The sequence below is a fragment of the Schistocerca serialis genome, chromosome 3, assembly GCF_023864345.2.
Source record: "Schistocerca serialis cubense isolate TAMUIC-IGC-003099 chromosome 3, iqSchSeri2.2, whole genome shotgun sequence".
Taxonomy (NCBI): Eukaryota; Metazoa; Arthropoda; class Insecta; order Orthoptera; family Acrididae; genus Schistocerca; species Schistocerca serialis.
The window spans coordinates 196,051,741-196,059,993 of NC_064640.1; positions in this window are offsets into that span (position 1 = coordinate 196,051,741).

Here is an 8,253-nt window from a genome sequence, read left to right on the forward strand (position 1 = left end):
GGGACACTCCACTTGCTGCAGCCACCTCCCTCTGTGTCTGTCTCGCTTCCAGCTGCCCTATGGCTCTCCATGCCATAGCTTTGGGTAAGTCACGTTGTTGCTGCATTGCACTACCTGTTCACTACACTATCTGAACCCAACTGCTTGTGTAATTCGTTTGGTAGAGTAAACACAAGTCAACACCAACGTCCTTTGCAGCAACTTTCTCGGTGACTGTAATGTTGTTGTCTCCACTCCCTAGAACGGAGAAAGACGTCGAACCATTTTAGTTCATTCCTCCGATGACAATACTTCAGAATCTAGATATCTCAACTGATCCCCTAATTATATTGACCAATGTAGTTCTTATTTTTCTTTAACCAGGAGCTTCTTCTACATCTACATACATACTCCGCAAGCCACAGTTGGTGCGTGTCGGAGGGTACCATTTACTACAACTAGTCGTTTTCTTTCCTGTTCCACTTGCAGATAGAGCGAGGGAAAAACAACTATCTATATATCTCGTTTGAGCCCCAATTTCTCGTATCTTATCTCCGTGGTCCCTACGCGAAAAGTATGTTGGCGGCGGTAGGGTCGTTCTGCAGTCAGTTTCAAATGCCGGTTTTCAAAATTGTCTCACTAGTGTTCTTCGAAATAATTTTTTTCCCCTCCAAGGATTGCCACTTGTGCTCCCGACGCATATCTGTGGCCTATGCCGATCGAACCTATCGGTAACAAGTCCAGGAGTTTGCCTCTGAATTGCTTTGATGTCATCTTTCAATCCAACCTGGTACGGATCCAAAACACTCGAGCAGTACTCAAGAACTGGTCACACTAGTGATCCATATGTGGTCTCCTTTACAGATGAACCATACTTTCCTAAAATTCCCCCAGTAAACCGAAGTCGACCATTGGCCTCCCCTACTGTAACGGTAACACCGACCACTTTAAACGGCAATTGACGCTAACGTTAACGTTTTTGAGAAAGTTGTGACCATGAAATAACCTAATAAATGGTTCAAATGGCTCTGAGCACTATGGGACTTAACATCTATGGTCATCAGTCCCCTAGAACTTAGAACTACTTAAACCTAACTAACCTAAGGACATCACACAACCCCTAGTCATCACGAGGCAGAGAAAATCCCTGACCCCGCCGGGAATCGAACCCGGGAACCCGGGCGCGGGAAGCGAGAACGCTACCGCAAATAACCTAATAGGAACAGAACAATCAGACTGGGATTCGTTTCTGCAACACTCCAGCAGAGTATAACTAACAGTAGACATATGGGTCAGGAACAGACGTTCTCACAGCTCAAAAGAAAGTTGTTACATTACGTAGTAATATCGGTCGCCAGCCTGATTAGGTGTCCTTGGGTCAAGCAATATAATAAAGCAGATGGCAGTGCTAAGACTAACCTAACTTTACTTGACACACACACTAAACTCTTTCTTTATATTTGTGCACACTACAACACAGTAACCTAACTTTGCAGATAAATGTACCATTAACTTGGAAGTCAGACAAACAAATGGCCAATGAGATAGCGATCAGTAACATATGCCTCTCAATAACACGTACCTTAAATGAACTAGATACAGCAGTTTATAGAACCAGTCATCAACCCACATAAAACTAATAGCAATACCAAACAGAGAAGAACATGAAATGATTCTGACTTAAATCAGGGGGACTATTAATGATCATATTCTATAACATCATTGCTTGGTACAGGGTCTCTATGCCTGTGCACTAATCAGCTTTCAATAGAATAGCTAACACACTAAATATTTCTTTCTTAAGCACAGTGTGAAGCAATTAAACAGAATGCAAATCTAACTACACTGTCTCTGAAGGAGCCTCCGCTTTGCTTAGTTAACTAACTAGCCTAGCACATGAGGGCCCTTAAATTTTCATGGTTTGAAGAACCATGCTCATCAACAAAACTACATAAGTATGTATGAGAAATGGTAAGTTCAAAAATATTCAAATATGTGTGAAATCTTATGGGACTTAACTGCTAAGGTCATCAGTCCCTAAGCTTACATACTACTTAACCTAAATTATCCTAAGGACAAACACACACAGTCATGCCCGAGGGAGGACTCGAACCTCCGCAGCGCAAAGACCGCTCGGCTAATCCCGCGCGGCAGAAATGGTAAGTATTCTCATCAATAATTATTAATTAAGTAAAGCATAACAAACTATAACACCTTAAATAACAAATGTGCTTTGATAAGCAGTCTTTTAACCTACTCAAAATGTGGTTGGCTGTGCAAATGCCAACACAACATTAAATTGAAGTTCAGACACTTTCTCATGAAATGAACACAGATAAAACTTTAATTCTGATCAAAGTGCATCAATGCAACAATTAATAATCTTTTTCACTTCAAATCAATATTATTGTTATTTTAACTAACAACTTTACTCTTTGCAGGCAACTTTTCAAGTAAGGCAATTTATTTAAGAAAATGACTTCAGATTGATTTAAAAGTGCACTGGAAGTGTAGTATATCTCAAATTATAAAACTGAACTTTAAACACTACAACTCCCCACATTCGAAAGCAATCACAACTATTTTACAGCTGCCGAATAAGTTTTTCCACTACAAATTAGGAGACTCGGACTTAAATTCACTATGATAGGATTTCTGTCCAGGTTTGTGATTTGGGATAATCACAGGTGTAAGATAGAGTTTTTAGCAACACCACGATTATTATTAAAATCAACCAAATTTCACAAATACCTGGCCCATTTTCAGAGTGCCAAATATAAACAATTTAGTGGAAGTCTGGTGGCACTGGTCGCGTAATTTTCAGCTGCTGTTAATTTGCAACGGCGATGCAGTCATGGCAGTAGTGTTGGCCTCGCTCTGCTACAGATCTTCTTGGCGTCGGAGTTATATTTTTACAGGGCCAAAAACCATGTCATGATGATATTATCACCAAATGCAGCATCCGAGGTCCATAAATACTGCTCTTAAGCTCCTCTGGCCTCAAAACTCCAAGAGTATGAGCTACAATGATCCGCTACTGCTAGCGAGATGGAGATGTTAACCACAGCACTGCTCAGCCCGGACACCTTACCCGTCACAAAGGACGAGTTGCCACTTGCGCACCAACCACACCTTTTCCACTCGGGCAGGCTACTTCCGTAGCTGTGGGGCTTCCCCACATCTTCTACATTCAACCCTACGTTCCCTAACTATAGACCAAGTCATTTGCAGTACATTATATAACAATCATTGCAGTACTTAATTAAATCCACAACCACTGTTTAACCCTCGAGCGGGCGCGCCGTTTTTCATAACACGAGCGAGCGTGCGGCGCACTTTGTACACATGAAAAGAATAGGTTTCCATTTGTTATCGAGGTAAGTCATGTATGTATGATCAAAATCACAGTTTAATCTTAGTTTATTTAAACAAGGAGAAAATAAACTTACATAATATGAGCTAAACTACTGTATAATCAAACAACAGTGAAATAAACTTTCACTATAACTCTCTGTTCCCAAGGACACGTGTTAAAGAGACAGTAATGACGCATTCAAAGCATCAAGTAGTGCAGTTGCATCAAATCTCGGTCAACTGCTTATTCGATCACTAATTATCTCGTAGACAACTGCCTCAATGTGGGATTATGTTGCTAGCTCGTAACTGGGGTCATTTTTTTGAACTGATTTTTTCTCGCCTAGCTCGCTTTGTATTTTACGAGTATATTACTGCTGCTCACTTGGACGTACGACAACACAATTTATCGTTGTGCTACCTGAAGCAATACTGAAGGAATAGGTATAGATTTGCAGTTGTGTAACAAAAATGGAACGGCACAAAATAATTTTATTTTTAGTTGGCGCACTTTATACACAGGGGCGCCCGTTCGAGGGTTAAACGACATTGTTCAAAAAGTTCACATAACTGAAATATGTACACATAGTCAAAGAGTTTCCGTGGGCGGTGCAACACCCTACATAAGCAGCACTACAAATTAACATAGAAATATCGATACAGATACAAGATAGGTCGAAAATAGCTGTTACACTGCCACAGTCCTCACATGCTTGTTCCATTTTATATCGCTTCGAAACGTTACGCCCAGATATTTAAACGACTTGACTGTGTCAGATAGGAGACTACTATTGCTGTATCCGGACATTATGGGTTTGTTTTTCCCACTCATCAGCATATACTACATTTTATACATTAAGAGCCAGCTCCCATTCATCACATCAACAAGAAATTTTGTCTACGTCATCTTCCATCAACCTACAATCACCTATCTCTGACACCTTCCTGTACACCACAGCATCGTCAGCGAACAACCGCAGATTGCTGCCCGCCCACTCCACCAGATCATTTATGCATACAGGAAATAGCAACGGTCCTATTACATGTCCTTGGGGCACTCCTGATGTTACCCCTGTCTCTGATGAACACTCATCATCGAGGACAACATGTTGGGTTCATTTACTTAAGAAGTCGTCGAGCCAGTCACATATCTGGGAACCTATCCCTTATGCAATTACGTTCGTTAACAGTCTGCAGTAGGGTACCGTGTCGAATGCTTTTCGGAAATCTAAAAATATGAAATCTGTCTGTTGCCCTTCATCCATAGTTCGCAGTATATCATGTGAGAAAAGAGCAAGCGGAGTTTCGCACGAGCGATGCTTTCTAAACCCTGCTGATTCATGGACACGAGCTTTTCGGTCTGTAGGAAATTTATTATGCTCGAACTCAGAATATGCTCTATAATTCCGCAGCAAACTTTTTTTTTTTTTTTTTTGTCGTCAGTCATCTGGTTTGATGCGGCCCGCCACAAATTCCTCTCCTGTGCTAACCTCTTCATCTCAGAGTAGCACTTACCACCTACGTCCTCAATTATTTGCTGGATGTATTCCAATCTCTGTCTTCCTCCACAGTTTTGTCCTCTACAACTCCCTATAGTACCATGGAAGCCATTCGCTGATGTCTTAACAGATGTCCTATCATCCTGTCCCTTCTCCTTATCGGTGTTTTCCACATATTCCTTTCCTCTCCGATTTTGCGCAGAACCTCCTCATTCCCTACCTTATCAGTACACCTAATTTTCAACATTCGTCTGTAGCATCACGTTGCAAATGCTTCTATTCTCTTCTGTTCCAGTTTTTCCACAGTCCATGTTTCACTACCATACAATACTGTACTCCAGACGTACATTATCAGAAATTTATTCCTCAAATTAAGGCGGATATTTGATATAAATAGACTTCTCTCGGCCAGAAATGCTATTTTTGCCATTGCTAGTCTGCTTCTGATGGCCTCTTTGCTCCATCCGTCATTGGTTATTTTACTGCCTAGGTAGCAGAATTCCTTAACTTCGTCTACTTCGTGACCGTCGATCCTGACATTACGTTTCTCGCTGTTCTCATTTCTACTACTTCTCATTACCTTCGTCTTTCTTCGATTTACTCTCAGTCCATACTCTGTATTCGTTAGACTGTTCTTTCCGTTCAGCATATCATGTAATTATTCTTCACTTTCTTTCAGGATAGCAACGTCATCAGCGAATCGTATCATTGATATCCTTTCACCTTGAATTTTAATTCCACTTCTGAACTTTTCTTTTATTTCCATCATTGCTTCCTCGATGTACAGATTGAACAATAGGGGCGAAACGCTACATCCTTGTCTTACACCCTTTTTTACGAGCACTTCGTTCTTGGTCGTCCGCTCTTGTTATTCCCTCTTGGCTGTTGCACATACTGTATATGGCCCGTCTCTCTTTATAGTTTACCCCTACTTTATTCAGAATTTCGAACATCTTGCACCATTTTACATTCTCGAATGTTTTTTCCAGGTCGAAAAATCCTAAGAACGTGTCTTGATTTTTCTTTACATTTGCTTCCACTATCAACCGCAATGTCAGAGTTGCCTCCCTCGCTCCTTTACCTTTCCTAAAGCCAAACTGATGTTCTACGGCATCCTCAATTCTCTTTTCCATTCTTCTATATATCATTCTTGTAAGCAACTTGGATGCATGAGCTGATAAGCTGATTGTGAGATAATTCACGCACTTGTCAGCTCTTGTCGTCCTCGGAATTGGGTGGATGACGCTTTTCTGAAAGTCAGATGGTATGTCGCCAGACTCATACATTCTACACACCAACGTGAATAGTCGTTTTGTTGCAACTTCGGCCAATGATTTTAGAAATTCTGATGGAATGTTATCTATCCCTTCTGCCTTTTTGATCTTAAGTTCTCCAAAGCCCTCTTAAATTCTGGTTCTAATACTGGATCCCCTATCTCTTCTAAATCGACTCCTATTTCTCCTATCACATCAGACAAATCTTCCCTCTAATAGAGGCATTCAATGTATTCTTTCCACCTATCTGCTCTCTCGTCTGCATTTAACAGTGGATTCCCCGTTGCACACTTAATGTTGTTACCTTGCTTTTAATGTCACCGAAGGTTGTTTTGACTTTCCTGTACGCAGAGTCTGTCCTTCCGACAAACATTTCTTTTTCGATGCCTTCAAATTTTTCCCGCAGCCATTTCGTCTTAGCTTACCTGCACTTCCTATTGATTTCATTCCTCAGCTACTTGCATTTCTGTATTCCTGAGTTCCCCGGAACATTGTTGTACTTCCTCCTTTCATCAGTCAATTGAAGAATTTCTTCTGTTATCCATGGTCTTTTCGCAGTTACCTTCTTTATACCTACGTTTTCCTTCCCAACTTCTGTGATGGCCCTTTTTAGAGATGTCCATTCCTTTTCAACCGTACTGCCTACTAAGCTATTCCTTATTGCTGTATCTATAGCCTTAGAGAACTTCAACCGTATCTCATTATTCCTTAGTACTTCCGAATCCCGCTTCTTTGCATATTGATTCTTCCTGACTAATTTCTTAAATTTCAGCCTACTCTTCATCATTACTATATTGTGATCTGCTTCTACAGTTATATCTGCTCCTGGGTACGCCTTACAATCCAGTATCTGATTTCGGAATCCCTGTCTGACCATGATGTAATCTAACTGAAATCTTTCCGTATCACTCGTCCTTTTCCAAGTACACCTCCTCCTCTTGTGATTCTTGAACAGAGTATTCGCTATTACCAGCTGAGACTTGTTACAGAACTCAATTAGTCTTTCTCCTCTCTCATTCCTTGTCCCAAGCCCATTTTTTCAGTAACCTTTTCTCCTACTCCTTCCCCAACAAGTGCATCCAGTCCCTCATGACTATTAGATTTTCATCCCCCTTTACATACCGTATTACCCTTTCAATATCATCATACACTTTCTCTACCTCTTCATTTTCAGCTTGCGACGTCGGCATGTATACCTGAACTATCGTTGTCGGTGTTGGCTTGCTGTCGATTCTGATAAGAGCCACCCTATCACTGAACTGTTCAGCATAACACACTCTATGCCCTACCTTCCTATTCATAACGAATCCTACTCCAGTTATACCAATTTTGTGCTGCTGTTGATATTACCCTATACTCATCTGATCAGAAATCCTTGTCTTCTTTTCACTTCGCTTCACCGTCCCCTACATCTAGATTGACCCTCTGCATTTCCCTTTTCAGATTTTCTAGTTTCCCTACCACGTTCAAGCTTCTGACATTCCACGCCCCGACTCGTAGAACGCTATCCTTTCATTGATTACTCAATCTTTTTCTCATGGTGACCTTCCCCTTTGCAGTCCCCTCCCGGAGATCCGAATGAGGGACTATTCTGGAATTTTTTGCCAATGGAGAGATCGTCATGACACTTCTTCAATTACAGGCCACATGTCCTGTGAATACGCGTTACGTGTCTTTAAAGCAATGGTTTCCATTGCATTCTGCATCCTCGTGCCGCTGATCATTGCTGATTCTTCCGCCTTTATGGGCACTTTCCCACCCTTAGGACAAGAGAGTGGCCCGTATCTCGTGGTCGTGCGGTAGCGTTCTCGCTTCTAATGACCTCGTTGTCGACGGGACGTTAAACACTAACCACCACCACCACCGTTCTCGCTTCCCACGCCCGGGTTCCCGGGTTCGATTCCCAGCGGGGTCAGGGATTTTCTCTGCCTCGTGATGGCTGGGTGTTGTGTGATGTCCTTAGGTTAGTTAGATTTAAGTAGTTCTAAGTTCTAGGGGACTGATGACCATCGATGTTAAGTCCCATAGTGCTCAGAGCCATTAGACAAGAGAGTGACCTGAACCTTTGTGCGCTCCTCCGCCCTCTTTGACATCGCCGTTAGCAGAATGAGGGTGACTTCTTATGCCAGAAGTCTTCGGTCGCCAAT